The sequence below is a fragment of the Oryctolagus cuniculus genome, chromosome 2, assembly GCF_051225735.1.
Source record: "Oryctolagus cuniculus isolate XC-2025 breed Fujian yellow rabbit chromosome 2, ASM5122573v1, whole genome shotgun sequence".
NCBI lineage: Eukaryota > Metazoa > Chordata > Mammalia > Lagomorpha > Leporidae > Oryctolagus > Oryctolagus cuniculus.
The window spans coordinates 79,198,352-79,220,087 of record NC_142868.1 but is presented as its reverse complement, the minus strand read 5'-3'; positions in this window follow the sequence as shown (position 1 = coordinate 79,220,087).

Below are 21,736 nucleotides of genomic sequence, written 5' to 3'. Positions count from 1 at the left end.
ATTATGGAGAAACACAATTTGGAACAATATTAATTACAGACAATTAATGTGGAATATGTGCATTTCCTATATAGCCCCAAGTGGTAATCTTAAATTTTTTTTTAAGATTTATTTATTTGAGAGGAAGAGTTACAGAGAGAGGGAGAGGCAGAGACAGAAAGAAAGGTCTTGCATCTGCTGGTTCACTCCCTGAATGGCTGCAAGGGCTGGAACTGGGCCAAACAGAAGCCAGAAGCCAGAAGCCAGGAGCTTCTTCTGGTCTGCTACACAGATGCAGGGGCCCAAGCACTTGGATCATCTTCCACTACTTTCCCAGGCCATAGCAGAGAGCTGGATTGGAAGTGAAGCAGCTGGGTCTTGAACCGGTGGCCATATAAGATGCCGGTGTTGTGCCCAGATTGTTAGATCCCCACAGAGACTCCCAGAGAGTCGATCACACTGAACTGCAAAAGCAAGGTTTATTCAGGAGTACAAGCCGCAACAGGGACCCCATCCAACCAACAGGCACAGCAGAGGAAGGAGTGAGGCCCCGTCTTTGTTTGAGAGAGTTTTTAAAGGAAAAAAGGGCTACATCAGCAGGAAAAAAGAGTTACATGCAGTATGGAAGCTCGGTACAGGGAGTTACAGCGGGGGCTTACAGCATGGAAGCTTTGGGCGCAGGGAGTTACTTCGTTTAGCAATCTCTACTGTGCTGTCCTTGGTCTACCAAGCTAGCTGTCCCTGGTAAGCTTTGATATCTCCAGAATGCCTTAATGCCTGCTTTTACAAGGACTCAGGTCTGCTATGGGAAACGGAGGCTGCTTTTTTTTATTGTTTTAAAATTGAGTCACTTTGGTTCTTCACCAGAACTGCAGGCAGTGGCTTCACCTGCTATACCAGAGTGCCAGCCCCAAACCTCAAATCCTAAGACACATAGTAGAAAAAATGAAGGGTTGTAACAAAAGAAGGACAAAGGAGAGAGGAAAAAATGATGCTAATGAGGATAATATGTTTAAACTGTGATAAATGACCCCTTTGAAGTTAAGAGAACTTTTATTTTCTGAATTCCTTGAAGAATGCCTCTGGATGCTTGCGCTTCTTTTGGAAATGAAGATGATCCTTCATCGGATCTTTTCTGTGCATGGCATGTATGTCTGTGAATTAGAACTTCCGTGCTGACAAGTTTGTGGGTTCATAGTCAGGTGACCCCAAAGCACTTGAACTCATAGTTATTTTTGAAATTTATAACCCAATCTTTAAAAGGCTAAATTATTGTTCATTATAGTGCATCCATTTGAAGACACAGCCTGAGACAATTAATAGACTTTGCTAGAAGCTTCTAGAAAAGTTTTCACTTGTGTCATGATGTTCTGCAACAGTTAACTCCCCCCCACCACCCCCCTTTGCAGGAATGAAGATGTCTAGCCAAGCACCTCTGGACACAGTAGCACTTTATGCACCTAGGATCTCTTACTTAGTCTTATGACCCTATTCTTGAAATTTCTTTTCTACTTGGTAGTTAATCCCAAATTTTTAAATTTCCTTGAATGGATTTCTTTTGAAAGTTTTTGGACATATGAAGTTCCTGTGAAGCTCCTCCAGTATCTGTCTCCAAGATACTGTTAAATTTTGGCCAAGATGTACTGTAATGTAGACCAGTCCCCCAAATACTGTATTAGAATTTCATTCAGCACAGGTGTGATACACAGGAGGTAATTAAAATTACATCATAATCGGTTGGAAAAAAAGTGTGACTAAAGATCTTATTTTCATGCAGAGAATATATTTTAACATAGATAATGTTTATTTTGCTTAAAGGTTCAATTTTTTTTTTTTTGACAGGCAGAGTGGACAGTGAGAGAGAGAGACAGAGAGGAAGGTCTTCCTTTGCCGTTGGTTCACCCTCCAATGGCCGCCGCGGCCAGCGCGCTGCGGCCGGCGCACCGCGCTGATCCGATGGCAGGAGCCAGGTACAAATTTTTACAAAGATTTGTTTACTTACTTATTTAATTACTTTAATTATTTACTTACTTATTTTACAGGCAGAATGGCGGAGTTAGAGATGAGGGGAGAAAAGTCTTCCAGCCTCTGGTTCACTCCCCAAATGGCCTCAATGGCTGGGGCTTCACCAGGCAGAAACCAGGAACCTAGAACGCCCTCTGAATCTCCCATGTGGGTGGCAGGGACCCAAATGCTTGGGTTATCTTCCGCTTCTTTCCCAGGTGCATTAGCAGCAAGCTGGATCAGAAGTGGAACAGCCAGGGCTCAAACAGGCGCTCTAATATAGGATGCCAGCATTGCAAGCAGTGGCTTGATCAGTTATGCCCTAATTCCAGCTCCTAAAAGATTCATTTTTATCAGAGAAAACACATAACTTCCAGTTCAAAGATAAAGAAACAAAACCAAATTAAGCAGTCAAGCAATGTGTTCTTTAATCTCCAAAATGCCATATAACTGCCATATCTTTTATTACTTAAAGAAAAACACAGATAATTTTTGGTAGAGTGGAAAAATAGGTTTTAACAGAGCAGTGGGACTTTTTCAGCCATGGGCAGTTGTTTGCTGTTTGTAATTCTAAAATTTAAACGATACCATAGAAAGTTTAATTAAAATCTATAATGTCACAAATCTAGCAAGGCAATTTCCAATTTTGCTTCTTTTTTCATATTTTTGGTGCAAACATTTAGTTGGGCACAGAGTATGGCTTACATCCTTGTTAGCCTGATAGGACAAAGGGAGTTTGAAAAGGAAATCAAGAAAAAAATATATAGTAAAAGGTTTACTGTTTCCAGCAGGGCAATCTTCCCAAAAGTAATTCCTTTTGGCCTTAAATCAAAGGGACTAGATAAGCAGTTCCTCCCACTGGCCTGGGAAAAGTGCAGAGCAGATTGATTTTGCAATCTACTCAAAAAAGACTGTGGGAATCTTGAGACTAGAAATGTGGTCAAGGTGAGGTCAGTCCTGGGCCATTCATTCATTCATTTATTCATTTTTTTCATGCAAACCTTTCCTGAGAGAACCTGCTATGTGCCACGTGTTGTGAATTGGGAAGAAAAGATGAATTAAAATGAAAGTCCTGACCTTGTAAAGTTTAGACCATTGAAGATGGTGATAGGCAGATAAATAACACTCCAGGGTGTCAAGGTGGTAACAGAAGCATCCACAGAGTGTGGTTGGAACAAAAGGAAAGGACAGCTCAATTTACTATGGAATTTGGGCAGTTCTCCAACAGGGAAGCTCCTGAAGAATAGAGGGAGTTTACAAAATAATAGATGAAATGGTGCGAAGAAGGGCAGAGCCCTCCAAGTAATTCAGTTAGATTATTTCCTGGGTGGCAAATTGGCTGATTTCACATGGAAAATCAGGAAGAGACATCATAATCTCTGCCACAGAGCATCTAAGGTGTCATATATCATGGTTAAAGCTTTATCAGTATTATCTCATTTCACAACTATTTCATGTTAGATATTATCCCCGTTTTACTAATGAGGAAGCCAACTCTTAGAGGTTAGACAATTAGCTTAAGGTAACACAGATTCAAATCTACATTTGTTTGTTGCTCTGTGATTAGTGAGGTCATTCAGTCTACCTATGCAGTTTTTAGACTACCAGAAAATCTAAAATCTGTCTCAGGTGGCCAAAGAGAAATACAAACTTAAATATGGATATACAGATTTTATTACCAAAAAACGATCACAAAGAAAACTAAATTCCAAACTGAGTCCCCAAATAGTCAAACTAATTTTATTTAAGAAATTGTTGAAATCAGGAAAACCATCCACAGCTGGCTAATATGGACTCAGAGCTAGCATTCCATGTTCACTGTACTGGTTACATGGAGTCTACCTTTGCTTCACTCTTCTAAGAGACAGATTATTTAGACTGAGGTTACATTTCTGGCATCTTAATTCAATGGGATTCACTTGACAAAGTCTCCTGCAAGCACTTTGTAGTGCCTTCAATTATAATTTTAATGAGACATTGCCATCTAGAGGCATTCAACAGAGTTGATCTGATAGTGCTATACCAACACCTAGATTCAGTTCAGGCATTTTGAAGCCAGATATTAGATTAAAATAAATTTTTAAAATACACTTTAAGAAAACTACTCTGTATATATATTTGAGAGTCAGACAGAAAGAGAAAGTAAGCGAGCAAGGGCTTCCTTTCACTGGTTCACTGGCCGTGTTAGTCAGCATTTCCTTATTTTAACTAAACCTGAGAGGAACTTCAGGAAAGAGATTTATTTCAACTTACAGTTGGAGGTTACAGGATCAGGTGGCAGCAGAGCTGAGAGTGTGGTGGAGGATGGTTGTGACAGATGCTAAGACAAAGCTGTCACGTGGTGGGCAGGAAGCAGAGACAGAAAAACTAGGCAGAACTGGAACTCAAATAATCAAATCTGTGAGAATTGTCCTCCAAAAGGCACACTTGCAGTGAACTCCCCCAAGACCTCCCTCCTGACTGCCGTTATCTCTACCCTTCATCTGTCAACTACTCACACCAAAGTTTGAACAGCTGCACAAGTTTTGGGAGACAAATCCTGTACTACTAAACTCCCCAGGACATCTACGTGGGCCAGGGCTGGGGCCAAAGCTAGGACCAGGAATTCAGTCCAGATCTTGTACAGACCTGCAGTCAGAAACTGCAGCTGTATATGGAACTCAAACATTTCAGTGTGGGACATGGGTGTGTTAACCACTAGGCTAAAGACCCTGCTGATACAGTACTATTGTATTTATCATATTGTCTGAAGATATTGCCAATAATTCTTAACTTCACTAATTATAAAAGGATTAAAAGTATCTTTAAAATATTCTGGTCACATATACATTAATTTTTTAAAATTATTTTCTTTCCTCTAAAATACATTCACTCTTTGACCTGTGTTATTCTCCTCTAAGATCAGTATATCATATATTTTTAAGGCCACCAATCAATTTTGTGTTTGTTAAGCAAAAACAAACATTTGTAGTCCATTTTTCAGTTGTTCAATGATTGTGTTCTGGAAATTATTTTAGGTGGTTGTGAGGATGTACTTTTCTTTGGAAAGAGATATTATTAATAGGAAGTCACAGGCCAATTTCTTCAGCATCCAAAAAATATTGAAATACTACATCTTTCTAGCAGAGGGAAGAGTACACTAGAAAGGAATATAGTGTTGATGCTTAGATGTGCATGAAAGGCAGGGTTGGGAACATGAGTGTGGGATAGAAACTGAGTTAGAAACAGGGTTTTATCTAATATTAAATTTACTATTTGCCTCTTTTTTTTTTTTTTTTTTTTTTTTTTTTTTTTTTTTTAGTAAAGCTTCCTTTTTCTTTGTCTTATCTGTTTGAAGTTAGGTTTTCTTTTCTGCTTTATATTTGGGTTCTCAACTGCTTAGCCAGAACCTTGGCTGTAGGTGACTTGAGACCCTCTTCCACATGTCCTCTTTCCCCAACCTAGTAATTATAAGCTTGGCAGTGCTCCACTCGCATTCCTCATGATGGCAAGGTGATTCCTGGGAATCCTTCTTAAAGAAGTAGGATGGAAGAGGAAGATGATGGGGCACATATCCAAATCCTCAAGTGAGGGTCATCACTTGAATCTGAAGTTTCATCTCCACCTCCCTGCCAAGTTCATAACCAGGGAGCTAAACATTTAAGCCTTATTACTGTGCTCAGTCATTATCCAGTCATCCATCCATCCATTTATTCACTCACTCACAAAACACACATGCTTCCGTGTGTGTGCTATGTGCCAGACACCATGCTCAGCCTAGCACTAAACTTGACAGCAGTGATTCTTAGCCCTCTGCATCCTCCATCTTCCCAGTGTCCCTCTAATGCCTTCCCTTCTCTGTAGTTTGATTAATCTCTTTTCCCTTGAACATGTTAAGCCATCGGTGGAGAGCTCTGTTCTACTCAGAACACCAGGCCTAGTCCTGTTGAGATTAGGAGAGACAACTTTGAGTGGAGGCAGGAGGGGCACCTGGGACACCTTTTTAAAATGACCACATGATGCTCATCTGCACTACCAGCTTCACTGCAAAATCTGGACAGTTTTCCTTAACCAGCTTGGATTCTGCAGGAAATGACTTCATTGTCTTCCTGAAATTTCAGGCACTTGTTCCAGGTTTTTATAAAATATCTAACTCCACACCGGTTTTCCTGAACAGCTCTTTCAACAAGTGAGAGAAGGCTTGCTCAGCTATGATAGCTCCCATGTTTATTCTCACAACCCGACTTCCTGCCTCAGTAATTTTAGGGGATATGCCCCAGAAAACTTGACCTTCTACCCACTCTGTTACCCTCTGCGACTTCACAGGCAGGTTTCATGGCCCGATCCCTGACAAGGGAAAGCTAGCAGGAAGAAGGCCCCTGGGACCAATGACTTAGTTCCTAAGCTGCTCAAAGGTCATTGAGTGAATGTATGAACTGAATAGGGGGAAAGTCCCTAAAAATCTCAATTCTCCAACTCCAAGCCCCTACCCCACCTCTCCAGGACAGGAAAGGGAAGTAAGACTTCTGTGAGAGGGAGACAGAGCCAGAAAGGGTCTGAGGTGGCACGGTAGGGTGGTCTTGAGCCCACTGACGTTGCTGGTTTCCCCGCAGGGAATGAATAGAGATGTATGTGGCAAAGAGTCCAGCATGGCAGGGAGGGAAAGATGTGGGGGAGGGGAGAGACAGTCTGATGTGGGTGTTTCAGATTGATGGGTTTTATTCTTCTACCGAGTAATTCAGGAAACTGAGTGCTATTCTGCTTGAGGAGTCTCCATCCCTTTGGGCCTGGTGCTCCTTTCATTTCCATTGAAAGAAGGGTAAACAAACAGTGGAGAAACTCTCTGGCTTCCTAAAGGCCCCAGCCCAGAGGAGACAAATAGCACATCTGCTCACTGCCACATCTGCCACATTACTCCACCTGGTTTCAACTCCTTCTGCAATGGAAAGCTGTATTTGTAGAGAATGGCTACTTTATTTGAGATGGGAGGAAATATTTATTAGTACATGATATTAATGCCATTGAGAAATAATTGCAGTGTTTTCATGGTAGTCTGAAGATTATTCCCTTATAAGGAACTCTTAGAATATGTTGAAACCACAAAATCAAATGTTTATTCTTAAGTGTTGGGAAAATGTAATGCTCTCGGTTATAAACAAGCTCTAGTGTGGGAATTATGAAACAACCATTATCTATTGTTTGTATCATGTTCATGAGTCTGAAATACACACAACAAAACATGACTGAGTCATTCTTCAGCTTGTAACTCAAGGAACATCTCATCTCAGAATGAAAATCTAAGTGACTTTCAGAGCTTTCAAGGCCCTACATCATCTGTTTCATGGCTACAGTTCCAACCTGACTCCCTCAATTCTCACTGATCCACGTGCTATTCATTCAACCTTCTTCTCCTTTGCCATCAGTCAATCCAAGAGAATCACACTGTCAGGATGGGTCGTGTTTTTTTTTTAATTCTCTTTCCCCAGACCATAGCAAGGTTGTCTGTCCCTCTCCACTTAGACTTGCATGAAATATTATCTCTCAAGAAGGCTTCTTGGGTACTCTGCAATACCTCACTGGCTACCATATTACTTCATCTTCTGTGTACCAGTTAGTGCTTAATTCCTATTAGGGAGATGTTTCTCTATGTTCTGTCCACTGTTATTTTGTAAACACAGAAAATATATAGGGGCCTAGAACATAGTAGTCAAACAACAAATATTTGACTAAAAGTGATATAGAATTTTCTTTGTTGATCCAAAGAAAAGGGCTTGGCTTAAAAAGGCCTATGCAAATTATTATACAGTTTTTAAAAAAAATATTTATTTATTGGAAGCTTAGAGAGAGAGAGAGAGAGAGAGAGAGAGAGAAATATAGAAAATATAGTGATTTCTCCAGTCCCATTATCTAGGTCTAATACATTTTAGAATAATCTAAACTTTCGAAGAAGTTAACACCAAGAAAGGGTGCCACCTTGTGGTAATGTTTATGCCAGGGCCATCTCTGCCTTTTTGCAAGTGTATTACCTGTCCAATTCTTTCCATATCCCCTTTTCTCATTCCCTCAGCCTTTCCATTTTTCTTTATGATTTGTCCATCTTCATTGTCTTGTTCCTATAATGGCCCCTGATTCTCTCTCATTTCTCCTGTTTTCTTTTTTTTTTTAATCTTCTCTCAATTGTGTGAGATTTAGTATAGATTAGTATTAATTGAATATTAATCTATTATCTCATTTTACATTTGTTACAAAGCAGTATCAGGTATGCATACAAGTAAACAAAACAAAATCAGCAACAAAATGAGTAACAGACCCAGCACATGCCCTGTGCATTGGGAAGAGCTCACTGAGTCAGAAGACCCACATTTGAGCCCGGTTTCTGGATGAAGCCTTTGCAAAGCACAAGTATTCCAGCTTCTCGATCTGCGTAATCAGGATAGCTACTGACTCTCTGACCTCTTAAGGTCAAAGTGGGGATCAGTGGGGCTAGTGCACGTGGACGTGGTATGTAACTGGTAACAAGCTGTTAGCACTGCTGCTGTCCTGCAAGTGCTCAGAGTCCTCACCTCTAACACTCAGGGCTCCTAGGTTTCTGCCACGCTTTCGAATACCTAATCAGCTATTGAAGCGTGTGTAGATTGATGTACTTTTTTTCAGAAATCATTTTTCCATCACGAAAGAGTGGTATTTCTGAGTATGTTTTTCACCATGCAAGGGAAATAAATAGTGCTTTTGCATGCTGCTTTCCAGTTTGCATTGCCTGGCGTGTTGTCATGTCGCCCTCTGCTGGAACTAGAGTAGGTGGCCACTAAAGACTAAGGAGGAGCTTATCGTTGGATAGAGTTAAACCTGATATAAGTCTGTGTGTTACATTTGAAGAAATGATCCGCTCACTTCCTATGTTACAAAATATCAATGCAAAAAATACTATATAGTATGTAGAACAATGACATTGCTCTGAAATGCAAGTAATTCCAAGATCTAGGAGAGAAAATAAGGTGAACAGTGAGCATTATTGCGTATTGTTTTCATCCAAGTAACAAATATTCAAGTGAATATATATGTTTCAATAGAAGATATCAGAATTTTAGTAGAATATATCATTTATTCCATTGAACTCTTAGTATTATTTACTTTTGAACAGAAGCCTTGATGGAGGTGGGACTTTGCTTTTAAAATCATCCCTGTCTATATTGCTTAGATTTCTAATCTTAAAAGCATACAACTTTATATCATTTTATTTTTAGATGTCACTTGAGATTATCTTGATAGTGGAAGTCTGGACTCATTTGTTATGACATTGTATCTGTTTATGTTAAAATTATATTTATAGAAGTATTTTTTAAAGTATTATTCAATTTTCTTTATGAACATCAATAACAATTTACCTATATTAGTTTTATAGTGCTCACATTAATATGGTTCTAATATAGCTACTCTAACAATATGCCCTACATTTCCCAGAAGACTTTATTTCCAATATTCTAACCTTTGGTCTCCAAGGATTACATGTGTGCTTTGTGCTTTATGAAATTTCATTCTTATAATTATAGTAAGTAGTTCATAATGAAAGGCTTTGCTACTACCTGTGTGACTTTTGGGAAAACTACTTAATGTCTAACTGCCTCAATTTCTCATCTGTAGAAAGAAGATAACATTATATGTCTTTAAGGCTGGCTCTGAAGCTTACAGACCATGAGTACACAGGAAGTGTATTGTAATTAGTAGTGTTTATTATTGCTGTGTGTGTGTGTGTGTGTGTGTGTGTGACAGAGAGAGAGGTACATATCTTTCTCACTATTCTGATAGATCTTAAAAGTCTAAGACATATCTTATTCTTTCACATTTCTTCAGAAGTCAACAAAATGCCTTACATATATTACAATAATTCTTTTATACATTCAGATCAACTTTTTTTTTGTTTAAGAGTCTACATATGGGAGAGAATATATAGTATTTGTCTTTCTTGGTCTGACTTATTTCATTTAACATAATGTCGTCTTTTTGAATTAATTTTCTTTCTATTTTTTTAAAAGATTTATTTATTTATTTGAAAGTCAGAGTTACATGGAGAGAGAAGGAGAGGCAGAGAAACAGAGGTCTTTCATCCGCTGGTTCACTCCCCAAATGGCCGCAACTTCCAGAGCTGCGCTGATCCAAAGCCAGGAGCCTGGAGCTTCTTCTGGGTCTCCCACGTGGGTGCAGGAGGCCAAGGACTTGGGCCATCTTCTACTGCTTTCCCAGGCCATAGCAGAGAGATGGATCGGAAGTGGAGCACCCAGGATTCAACCAGCGCCCATATTGGATGCCAGCATGGCAGGTGGCAGCTTTACCCGCTACACCACAGCGCCAGCCCCGAATTAATTTTATAATAACTTTAGAGAGAATTACAAAAATATAAGATCTAAGTATTATTGAAAATGATTAGGAAAGTGATCCTTTTTAAAATTTGAATTTTGGACTCTAGATATTTTTCTACTTAAGAAATATTTTGACCAAGTTTTTTTAGTTGTTTATTTCTCCTAAGCAATTGTTCTAATCCTGCAACAGTGTGTGCATTATTACCTTCACCACCTAGAGGCAGGATAGGGCAGTGCATTTAAAGCTGGTGCAAACGTGCACACCTGCTTTAGATGTCAGTGAATCTAATATAGCCAGGGGAGGATCTGATTTACTTAACTTCACATCATCAGCATTCTACTTTGCATGATTAGTAACTGCAATGATTTGTATTTTTAGAAAGTTTTATAAAACTTTTTTTCCTTTTTACTGATACATTGAAAAATCAAATTATCCTGGAATGAAGGAGCATAAAAGAGGTCATGAGAAAATAAACCCAGAACTGGCTCAACTCTTTCCTGGAGTCAGAGAACAAAATAATACAAGTAAAAGCAGGGCATCATTCCTATTAATCTCCTCTTAAAAAAGTATAGGTTAGCTGTAACTGGAAATGTATTGAAGAATTATGGTTATACAACAGTGGCACAGTAACTTTTAAATTTTAGAGTGTGAATAATATACATACGCTTTATAGGAAAAAAGAAGAAATTAATCTGGAGCTGCTATTACTGAGATATTACTCTCTTAAGCAAGAAAGTTGCACAACTCTTAGAGGTTCTGACTTTGTAGAGGAATCCGTGATTGCTACTCTCTAACAGTTTTAAACCCTTTCCAAGGGCCTTGTAGAATAGAGAATGAAAGGACTAGTTCACAGTACTAATCCAGGGGCTGGCATTTGGTGAATTGTTTAGGATGCTGTTTAATATGCTTGCATCCTATATCAAGCCTCGGCTTGATACCTGGCTTGGCTACCAGTTCCAGCTTCCTGCTTATGTCAGTCCTTGGAGGCAGCAGGTGATCTCTCATGTGCTTGGGTTCCTGCCACCCACATGGGGGATCTGAATGGAATTCTGGGTTCCTGGGTTTGGCCTGGCCAGCCTTGACTGTTGTGAGCATCTGGGGAAGTGTACCACTGGGTAAAATCTTTCTGTTTGTCTCTGTCTCTCTCTGTTTCTCTTCCTCAAAAGTAAAATAAGTAAATATAAAAACATTCTTTATCCTATAAATTAGTGTATCTTAATGTAGCTGGAACTTGTTAATCTGAAGCCTTCTGAACCCAACTCTTAGGCATAATGATCCAAACAGGCGTTTAGTGCCTCTAATATGCACTTTTATTAGGGTCCAAGGTGGTTCGGATTCAAAAGATCACTTGATAGCATTTGAAAAGTCACCATCACAGAGATAGCAGAGCCATTAGAAAAGCTACAGCCTCAAAGACAAGATGAGAAATGAGGGCTCTGCAGCCTTAGTGCAATTGTGCGTTTTTTTTTTTAAATAATGATAAATTGAAGAAAAATCTAAGAAGATACCAACCATTGAATATAGCTTTAGCCCTAAGAATATCTGTGAAAACTTCGATGATCTCACTGTCTGATCTCCTATATGGCTTAAACAAACTCAAGGTAGCTTGATAAGGCTCCTTTTCCCCACAGGCTGATAGTGATCTAGGTGAAGCAATTTAATCATAGTTTTGGAGCTGGTATTTTGGTGCATGGCATTAAACCTCTGCCTGTAATGTGGGCATCCCTTATTGGATCACTGGTTCAAGTCCTGGCAGCTCCTCTTCTGATCTAGCTCCCTGCTAATGCACCTAGGAGACCAGCGGAAGATATCCCAAGTACTTAGGCCTTTGCCACACATGTAGAAGACTGGATGGAGTTCCAGGCTTCTGGTTTTGGCCTGGCCCAGTCCTGGGCATTGTGGCCATTTGAGGAGTGAATCAGCATTGGGAAAGTCTAACTCCCACCTCTTTTGGACTTTCAAAATGAATACATATTTAAAAAATTAAACATAATCTTGGATAAACCCTATAGTTAATATTTCAAGTCAAAATATTACAATTTTTAGAAATCACAATTGTGAGAGGGTCAAAGAGATCTCAAAATAACAAAAGCACATTTTACAAAAACTAGAAATTGGAGTGATCGAAGAGATTTCTAAAGAATTTGAAAATAATTATATAGAATTCTAAAAGTAAAACCTTTAGCATTGGATTCCAAATCTCCATTGGCATGTTCAAAAAAGATTAGATAGAATTTAGAGACTCAGAAACAGATTTCAGCAATAACACGAGGTCCAGTGCAAATAAACAAAATGATGTAAGATGGAAAGGTATGTGTCTACATTTATTTTTCTTTTAAATATTATTTATTTATTTATTTCTAAGGCAGAGTGACAGGGAGAGATAAGGAGAGAGACAGAGAGGACAGAGGGAGAGATCTTCAGTCTGATGGTTTACTCCCTAAATGACTGCAACATACAGGCCCTGGACAGGCCAAAGCCTGCACACAGGAACTCTAACCTGGTTTCTTATCTACATGACAAGGGCCCAACTAGGTGGTTCATTTTCCCAGGTACATTAACAGGAAGCTGCATTGGAAATAGAGTAGCAGGGACTTGAGCCGGCACTCTGGTCATAAGCAGCAGCTTAACCCACCATGTTGACCCCAGTAGATGTCTTCTTTTCTTTTCTCTGTGTGCATATCTCCACCCTTGTCCGTCTCAGACTGCTGACTTACATGAACTGCCTATGCCCTCAACCTCTAGTTGGGAACAATCACTGGGCCACCTGGGCAGAGGACAGGACAGAGGAAGGGGAATGAAATCAGGATTAATAATACCCTGCTCATCTCCCTGAAAATGAAATTTGCCTTAGTCTGGTTTTATCCTTCCAAAGATGTCATTGTTTATTTCACATGATCTGTAATGTGCAACTCTCTGTCTTCTGAGTTCTGCTAACTGCTGCATCCTCTTGTTCTTTTGGGCCAAGGAGGTAATAGATTCATAGTTGCTGGGCTTACTTCTGCATGCCTCATAGTTCTCCTTTATCTGTCTTGTTTTTATTACTTTCTAAAAGACTTATTTATTTATTTGAAGGGCAAAGTGACAGAGAGAGACATTGTTTATCCATCTGCTGGTTCATTCCCCAAATGCCCACAGATGAAATCAGAAGCCAAGAGTTCCATCTGCCTTTCCCACATGGGTGGCAGGGCCAAAGCATCACTACTGCCTCCCAGGCACATTAGCATCAGGGTAGACAGGAAGCAGAATAGCTGGGACTTGAACCAGCACTCCTCTATGGGGTGTGGTGTCCCAAGCAGCTGCATAGTATGCTACACCACAAATGCCCACCTTTATCCAGCCTTTTTTTTTATATAAGATTTTTTTTTTTTTAATTTCTTTTGAAAGAGTTAACAGAGAGAGAGCGGGAGACACAAGGAGAAAGAGATCTTCCACCCTCTGGTTTACTCCTCCAATGGCCACAACAGCCTGTGCTGAGCTTAGTCTAGGTCTCGAAGAAGGGTGACAGGGACCAAGGACTCAGGCCATCCTTCACTGCCCTCCCAGGCACAGTACCAAGGAGCTGAATTGGAAGTTGAGCAGCTGGAACTTGAACTGGAGCCCATATGGGCTGCCAGCGTTGCAGGAGGCAGCTTAACTCACTACACCACAATGCTGGCCACTGTGTCCAGCTTTTTCATAGACATACACAGCCTCTTCTGAAATTTTTCAATTTAAGTATGCCATTTATTTCTTGTTAGTATGAACATAAATAAAATGTCCAGAGAGGCCAGCTGGCATGGAAATATTCTGGATTCCATCAGAAAGTGAGAAGAACAACACAATGAAAAAAATGATATACAAAATACTTGAAAATTGATAAATACCTGCAACCAATAAAACACAATAATCCTCATATACATGAAATGAATGAGTGCCAAACAGCACAAAGATAAATTCAAATAGAAAAGAATCAAAGAAAAAGTTTTAAAGTCTGTCGGAGTGAAAAATGCATTACAAGTAAATGATAGCAGTTAGATTGATAGCTTTCTTCTGAATGATAAGAGAGAAAGAGAGACGATAGCACAGTAATAGATTTAAAAGAGTGAGAGATAATAACTATCAATCTAGAATGGTAGACTTGGGAAAAATGTTTCAATGTGAGAGTGAAATAAAGGCAGTTTCAGACAAATAAACACTGAGAAAGTTCATTACTAACAGACTATACTAAAGGCAATTTTAATGAATGTTGTCAAAGAAGAAGAAAAATGACCCCTAAAGGGAGATCTAAGAAGTAAAGAAGAGTATGCAGCTCAGAAAATGGTAGAACCACGGCAAGTCCAAACAAATATAAACTGAGGTCTGGCGCTGCGGCTCACTAGGCTAATCCTCCGCCTAGTGGCGCCGGCACACCGGGTTCTAGTCCCGGTCGGGGCGCCGGATTCTGTCCCGGTTGCCCCTCTTCCAGGCCAGCTCTCTGCTGTGGCCAGGAAGTGCAGTGGAGGATGGCCCAAGTGCTTGGGCCCTGCACCCCATGGGAGACCAGGAGAAGTACCTGGCTCCTGCCTTTGGATCAGCGCGGTGTGATGGCCACAGTGCACCGGGCGCGGCAGCCATTGGAGGGTGAACCAACGGCAAAGGAAGACCTTTCTCTCTGTCTCTCTCTCTCACTGTCCACTCTGCCTGTCAAAAAAAAAAAAAAAAAAAACCAACAACAACAACAACAAAAAAACAAATATCAACTGAATAAATGAATACGAATACATCCAATTTGTGGAGTTAAAAAGATAGATTTAAAATCTTGTATAGCAGTTGCATAATATTTGTGAGGTGCACATTATAATGTATTGAAGCTCCGCTTTCTTGTAAGAAGCACAATTGTTGTTTGTTCACATAGGATAGGCTTGTATCTCCGAAGCAGAGATTTAAGGCAATTATGGCAGGAGGTAATGCAGGGAGAAAAATCACATGCAATTTGCTGTATCCAGACACTTTTGCTGAGATCCCAATTGCTGGCACTCCTCAAGTTAAATGAAATCATGCCTTGCCTTCAGACAAGGCTGAGATACTGAGGAGTTATCTTTATCCTGATTATTTGGGTGGGGCTTCTAGAAGCACTTCTTTCCCTGATTATACATCCTTTCTTGTGGAAGACAGCAGGTGTGTGAGGCAACTTCTGAAACAAGAAGGGGTGCATTTGCTGGGCGGACACATGACGATAACTAAGAAGGGAATTATCAAGCAGGGCAAGAGTTCTCTCACTCCATCTAGGGCTCCTTTAATTAAAATAGATTTCTCTACATGCAATTCTGTAGCAGAGCAGGCTACATTTTATGGGCAAAAAAAGAAAGGTCATGGAATTTATTGTTTGATTTAGCACTTTAGCTGGAGATGGCACTGGAAACTCCAATGAATTCTGCTTCTTTGCATGCTGGGCCATTCCAGGTAGTCAATTTGGTTTCATTTGTTCTGAACGCTTCCTATGGACAGGGCCTGATTTCTTCCAATAACTGCCTTGGCACTTGCTCAAGGACTGACCGGCTCTTCACTTACCTTGTTATTTCTTAATGCTCTATTAAGCCCCAAATTCAAAGCCCAGACTTTCACTTTCTGTTCAACAGAAATAACTGACTTTGAGCCCTGTGTTTCAAGGGCAATGTAAGCAGTTTAATAACCTAGAAAGATTTCCATCGTTTCTTTCATTCAACATTTTATCATTACACATGGGACATAAAAAAAGTGAAAATACTGCCTTTCACACTGGTTTTCTTTGCTCAGAGCAGAATTCCGTCTTTGGTCTTACTTCAGAGATAAGTATAGGTCCCCAAGCATCCAGTATCTTTCCTGGAAGTCTAGCCTCACTCAGTCCACTTCAGGAGTAGCATCAGAGGTGTGTGGCTCTTTTGGGCATTCAGGTTAGCCTCCTAAGCACAACCTTTAAGGCTGCCTATAAGCTACTTATCAGCATTATGTTTTACATGAATAGAATTTTGCCCCTGAAAATATTCATTTGTATTTATCAAGGGGACTTTATTCCCCTAAATTCATTGCAGAAGAGGGTTTCCATCATCCAGTACAGTGCAAGGGAAAAGTAAGAAATTTCCAAGCAAACATTTCCAAAAACAATTAAGCATTAAAACTGAATTCATTTTACCTCTTGTAGTTTTTGAATTAATAGACTTTCTAGAATGGAACATAATTCTATGATAAAAATAACACATGCATAAATGCATTGATGGCCACCAAGCAGCATGGAGTTATTTTTCTTTGTTTTGTTGATAAATTAACTAATTTTTTGTTTTTGGTCAATGGAATTCAGTTGATAGAGCTCTATTGCAAGGTGACATGGATTCCTGGGTTCCATACAAAACACTGGAGGACTTCCACATTTTTTTTTGAAACAGAGAGAAAGGTCTTCCTTTGCCGTTGGTTCACCCTCCAATGGCCGCCGCGGCCAGCGCGCTGCGGCCAGAGCACTGTGCTTATCCGATGGCAGGAGCCAGGTACTTCTCCTGGTCTCCCATGGGGTGCAGGGCCCAAGCACTTGGGCCATCCTCCACTGCACTCCCTGGCCACAGCAGAGAGCTGGCCTGGAAGAGGGGCAACCGGGACAGAATCCGGCACCCTGACTGGGACTAGAACCCGGTGAGCCAGCGCCGCAAGGCAGAGGATTAGCCTAGTGAGCCGCAGCGCTGGCAGGACTTCTACATTTTATAAATCTTCTATATTTTGAAATATGTTCCTACTCAGGTAGTAATATTTCCTATTCATCTGGTAATAGGAAGAAATATAATTATTTAAAAATCAAATTGTTAAAAATTTATCCAAATTTTTGAGTTTGGGAGTACTTCTCTAGATTTTATTTTTATTGTGAAGGGGGCAAAGTGACAGACATATAAATGCACATCTCAACGAGTTCTCAGAAACCAAACACCCATATAATTGATGCCCATGTCAAAATTGAATGCTCAGAACACCCAAGAAGCATGTCTCCTGACCTCTCCCAAATATCAGGCCCTTCCATAGCTCCAAAGGTAGCAAATATATAGACTTCTAACGTAATATTTTAGTTTTCTCCAACTTGAGCAGATATTTAATTGGAGTCTTTGTGTGTGCGTGTGTGTGTGTATGTGTGTAGATATGTATGTTTCTGTTGGTTATTCAATTATGAGTAGAATAATGGGATCTTTGTATTTGTGTCTGTTCAAATAAGAGGTGAATAAAACTCATTTTCCAAATAGTTGCACACATTTAGACTCCTACAAGAAGAGCCTCTTGTGTTCTACATCCTTGGTAGTGTGTGTGTGTGTGTGTATGCATTGTGTGAGTGTGTTGTATGGATGTGTGTGTATGTGTGCATGTGTATGCATGTGTGTCTGTGTGTGTATGTGTGCATGAGTATGCGTGTGTGTATGTGTGCATGTGTATGTGTGTGTATTTGTATGAGTGTGTGTATGCGTATGTATGTGTGTGTATCTTTGCACGTTAGCCATGCTGGTGTGGATGTAGCATTGGCTCCTTAAAGTTTCAATTTGAATTTTACCCATGACTAATGGTATTTGAGCACATTTTCCGTTATTAATTTCTTTGAATTCTTGTGCATTTTCTATTTATGTTGATGCTTTTCTTGGCTATATGTGTTGCACAGTGTATTTAAATGTTTATTTATTTATTTTTTAATTTTATTTGAAAGACAGAGAGATGACAAGAAATATCTTCCATCCTCTGCTTCTCTCCCCAAATGCATTCGACAGCCAGAGCTTTGCAGCTGAAGATAGGAGCCCAGAACTCAATACTGGTGTCCATGTGAGTGCTAGGGACCCAAGTATCCGAGCCATCATCTGCTGCCTCTCCAGATGTGTGTCAGCAAGGAGCTTGATTGGAGAGGAAGGCCGGGAGTTGAACCAAGCACTTCTATAGGGGATGAATGCATCCCAAATAATTATATAACCACAGTGCCAAATGCTCCCGTGTGTATGGTATGTTTTGATGGACAGATAGTCTAAATATTAGTGAAGTTCATGTCACTGATATTTTCATTTAAGGTAATGATTTGTGTGTATTGTTTAAAAAACTCTCCCTGTAACTGACAATGAAGGTACTTTTCCTGTATTTTCTTCTAAAAGTTATATTGCTTTTTTTTTCTTACTTAGGTCTGCAGCTCATTTTTTTAGATGGTTTGATGGACAAGTTACATTTTTTTCAAAATACACATATGATACAAGTTCAAGAGTTTCCTCTTAAGCTTCTCATATACACTGCACATGTATATCATTTATTGATTCTTCATTAAAGTACAGCAGCTCTTCTTTGTGACCATTTACTATTTAACTGGTCAGACATTTGTGAAAACATTGCTTTATAGAGAAGATGGACACTGGAAAAAGGATGGAGGAGTAGTTAAAATTCTCCTTACTTAACCAAATACACAGACAAGGGCATATAAGTGTGTGTTTAATGTGGAATCCCGATCAGTAGACAACTAAATGGGCCTGCCGACTCAAATAAGGAAGCAGCTAGTTAGGTCTGCGGAGCCTGAAGCCCTACCTGTTACCTGTTAATCCAAGTATCTTCTTTCCCGTAATGCCTGTTACATCCAGAACCTACATGCAGCGTCTATAAATGGAATGGAAGCAGGGACAGTGGCCTCTTTTTGCTATGGTCTTTGGGTCAGGCTGCTGTACCCAACTCTGTGTGTGTGTGTGTGTGGGGGGGGGTGTGTGTTTTCTTTCAGCGCCACTCTCCCACCTTTCTGTTCGTGGACAGAGCTTTATAATACAGGTACTGTTTTGGTTTCCCATTCCTCGCTGGTTCATGGGCCATCCTTTGGCCCGCTCAGTTGGATTTCTTTGTGTAGGACTGCCCACCCTTGCACAGAGATGTATGTTTGTTCCCTCGCTGCCAAATACATTGCTTTCGTTTACATACAATCCTGTCTCTGCTTAGTATTTCTATCTCTGCGGGAGACAAGAGCTGGGAGGAAAAATTAAATTATTCATCGCCCATGTCATGTTCAGTTTAGAAAATTAATAGTAATTCTGAACTATATGATCTGTACTGGACTTAATAAATTATTAGATTTCAATGGTTTAATTTCACAAAAAGTATTTTCCACATCTAGAAATAGCATTTTTAGATTGCTGAATTGCATGTTACTTCAATCAAGAGAAACCTAACATGCAAGATAAATTAATTACTGAAATAACCCTTTTATTAATTTTTTTAAATCCTTGAGAATGATTAGAATCTTTTTACAAGAGTATTGCTCCATTCAAGTGGACAGGATAATACAGAATTATCTCTGTTTTTAAAAAAAGAATTCAGAAGTATTTGTGCTGCATGAATTTTGTGGAATATTAATTTCCATGAATAGTTTTGGTCAGTAATTGATGCAAATGCTATTTCTAATAGTGGGCATTTAGCCAGTGGTTCAAACCCCTGCATCCCACATCAGAGTGCCTGGATTTGATTCCCGACTCTGTTTCCTGACTCCAACTTCCTGTTGATGGAAACCCCCTGGGAGGCAGTGGTAAAGGCTCAGGTAATTGGGTTCCTGCTTCCCACATGGAAACCTGGGATTCTCAGCTTCTGTTTATGACACCTGGCTAGCCTTGGCTTGCAAACATAAGAGAAGTGAGCCAGCAGATGAGAAATTTGTCTCTTTTTCTTCTTTTCAGCCGCTCAAATTAAAAACAGGTACTAAAAATTAATTACAACAATTCAGGTTACTGCATCCAATGTTTAATTTGCTAAAAGATACAGTGAGGGCAAATGAATAGTACCATAGATAAAGAAAATGATACACGGTTGAATTAATGTTAGCATGTTTAATCATTTTCTCAAGTTCATAATCTTGTATTCCCACTTTGTAATGAAGCCAAATCTATGAGTTAATAATTATATTTTACATGTATTCTGATTTATTGCATTTAAGAGTATAGCTATAATATAATGGGGCCAATACAAATATGAAACAATGATTAAATCAGTCAATTAAAGTGATGACAGTTGAAATTTAAGGATTGAAAAACAAAAGTAAAGTTAGCTTGGAAATAAACATTTTAAAATTTATCTTTTTAAAAATACAATACAAAATACACTCATCTCTAACATATCTTAAAACATTTGTTTTTAATGAATATATTAAAATTCTCTTTACCTAGCCTTGACCTGTTCTATGCCAAGTCAACATTTGACTTAATTGTTCCATTCAAATTGTAACATGTCTCAAAATAGGCATGTAACATTTCCATTCAAATGCATATTTTTTTCTCATTCCTATCTGTGTTTGGTTTGAAATTTTAAATCTCTGACATTTCTCATCCCTTTCATCTACTCTTTTCCCAAAGTTCTAGCCTATCCTCTTGTCTGTCCTCAGCTCATCCCAAGTCCTTGGTGATTCCAGTAGATTTTCTGCCTTCACGTTTTCTATTTTCATCTGTCTTTAATACCCTTGGAAGATTTACTTTTTAAAAATATTATTTGCGTTAGGTTATACTCAAAATAAACTCTTCAAATAACTGGATTCTGGTCATGAATCTTAAGGATTCCCAAACGTACACCTGCTGCTACCTGCATAAAGCAATAAGGACATCCTTTGCCTCAGCATTCCTTCTTATTTGTGTCTGCTCTCTCACCACCTTCTCAAGTCAGGCCAAACCTTGTCTGTCTTTCAAGACTCCATGCTATACTAGGTGGTCAATCTGGAGATGATGTGGGAAGGGGCATAGGGGACAAGGAGAAGAAATTGCAGGCAGTAGCTATCCTCTGCACAATGTTGGCGCTGCTTCCTGTGCCATATTTAGTCTTGTTCCTTGCAAAATCCAGGAAGCCCGTTTTTATACTCAGCTCCCTTACTCAGGGTCATGTGCTTCCCAGAACTGGTAAAATTTTCATTTTTAGGTTTAATTTTTATTATTTATTTGAAAGGCAGAGTAAAGAGAGTAAAGGAGAGAGAGAGAGTGATTTTCGTGTTGTTCACTCCTCAAATACCTGCAGCAACCAAGGCTAGACTAGGCCAAAGCCATGAGCCAGGAACTCCATTCTGATCTATCATATGGGTTGCACAGACTCAGGTACTTGGGCCATCATCCATTGCTTTCCGGGTGCATTAGCAGGAGGTTGAATGGGAAGTATGAAGTAGCTGGGACCAGAACAGGCACTCTGATATGCAATGCAGGTGTTCCAAATGTGGCTTAACCCTCTGTGCCACAACACCTCCCTGACGAGAACTTTATTTTTTTAATTGTTAACATATTAAATGTAGTTTCTAGATAAATTCAAATAATATAATGATAGTCTCTTCTCTCCTTTCTTTCTTTTTTTTTTGTTTTTGAGATGACATAGTTTTAATTTACATTATAGTCAAGGGATAAATGCTCCACCAAATAAAAGGTTCAATAAGTAAAACATATAAGACCTTAGTTTAGAGGGCTGT